The sequence below is a fragment of the Xiphophorus couchianus genome, chromosome 16, assembly GCF_001444195.1.
Source record: "Xiphophorus couchianus chromosome 16, X_couchianus-1.0, whole genome shotgun sequence".
In the NCBI taxonomy this organism is placed as follows: Eukaryota; Metazoa; Chordata; class Actinopteri; order Cyprinodontiformes; family Poeciliidae; genus Xiphophorus; species Xiphophorus couchianus.
This window is the reverse complement of record NC_040243.1, coordinates 13,221,914-13,223,946: the sequence shown is the minus strand read 5'-3', so window position 1 is coordinate 13,223,946 and position 2,033 is coordinate 13,221,914.

Genomic DNA, 2,033 nt, shown 5'->3' with positions numbered 1-2,033 from the left:
GAGTTGAGCTGAAATCTTTCAAACCAAGCACTGAGTCTCACTATTATTCCAGCAAATCTTTACCTGAATTTTGCACATTTTTTGAGGTACAACTAATTTTGTGTCTATTAAGATAACCTGACCTTCAGTTATTGGGGTTTATTTGATAAGTCATGGTAATTTCATCATATTTATTTGATAAATTATTTGTTAACCAGCAGCATGTTTTAACCCTTGATATTTAACAACCCATAATTAAAGGTAATTTTTTTTTCTCCAGCTATTTTAAAAGCAGGCAGTAAAGAACAGGATGTTTATGTGCAGTTTAAGTCCCGCTATCAAATGATATCTTGCAACCTCGAAAAAAAAAAAAAAGAAAAGCCGCGAGCCGAAGTTGTTCACTCGGCTTAGAACAACTTGTTCACATGAGTAGCAGCTGAGCAGAGCAGGAACGTGGGCTCGGTTTCCTCACACCGACGTGCTGCCTGCCCACACTGCTCGGCTTTGGAAGTCCGCACTTTGTTGTCCTCTCAGCAGGCACCTGCATTCTTTGCATAGCTGTCTCAAAAGTTTCAAGAGCGGCTCACTATCTCTCTCTGTCTGCCGGCCTCCGTCTCTCTGCGGGTCTCCCTCTGCGCTTGGACCGCCGTTGCCTCGTTGCTAAGAGATGAAAAGGGCCAAGAACTGGGAAGATGGAGAGAGAAGAAGAGGCGGCCATACAAGAGGAGGATGAAAGAGGAGCGAGATCAGAGGGGAGGACAGGCCAGCAGGGGGGCAATGAAGTTTATTTGGCATACTTTGGATTTTTAAGGCTATTGTGTGATGCCAATATCCGCTCTTTGCTTTCTAGCTCTCAGTTCTAGGAAAAGAACTAAATCCTGCATCAAAAGAAAATCCTTCAAGGAGCCGGTAATTAATACTCTTGTCGTTTCAGCGCTAACTTTGTTGATCACATTTTTTATATAATGTAAACAAAATGATCAATTTGTATGAGTCTTAGTAAGAAAACATAACAGGATGTCTCGACCAGAACTTTTTGCCCCAGATTCTCATCCAAGCCTATTCTGATCATTCTCTTTCTAATCTGATGCATCTATAATAAAGTAAAAATAAATCTGTGCCACCAGCCTATTTAAATAAAACTTAGTAGGTTTGAAATGCAGAGAATTAACACACTACATCTACAGCTGGCAGTGTTTGAATACTGAACTGTTGTTTTTTTTTTTTTTTTGAAGGGCAAGGCTAAAACTAGCATGCCTGCTCTTTGTTTTGATAGGACTCGTCATTGATTAATCTAGTTATTCTTTTATGGAATAAAATGTGCGTGAAGTTCTCCTGTCTCAGAAGGACTTTGATTTTAAAAATGTTTTATCTGCACTTTTTGATGCAGCTACTAGGAGTTTAGTTTGCACCAACACATGTTTTGCAAAAGAAAGATTACTTTTTTGCGTTTACACCTTCCATTCACATGCAGGTGGATTCTTTGGGAGAATATCTACGCTTCTAGGAGCGATTTCTTTCAAGAATTTATTTCAGAAAATTATATTTCTCTTTCGGTTTCACAAACACCTCATGACTGAATAACCTGACCGATTCCCAAAACACTGCATGCAGTAATACACCACATAATAAACAGAACTTCTGCTGTATTTGTGTATTTTCTCTCCAACCTGCAGAATGCGCCGCGTGATGAGGAACATATTCTGTCTCTAGAGGAGAACAGATGTCATAGGCTGTCATTTTGAGAACAAATCCATAACAAACCACTACACCATGTTCCAGGTTTACAAAACACAAACACACACATATGAAATATATGAAATTTTAGCATTCCCACTTCTGTGTTTCTCTGTTTGCAGCCATTGTGTCTTGTTTATCTTTCCCTAATATCTCAAACATAGGAAAGCTCCACACATTGCTCTGATTTTATGTACAAAACAACCCTCATGACCCCAAGTGCTCTCCGTCTGTTTCCCCTCTGCTTTGCTTCAATTTCTCTCAAACCTTTTTTTTTTTTTTTTATTTAGATCCTTCGTGCTTTTGGCCAGTAAATG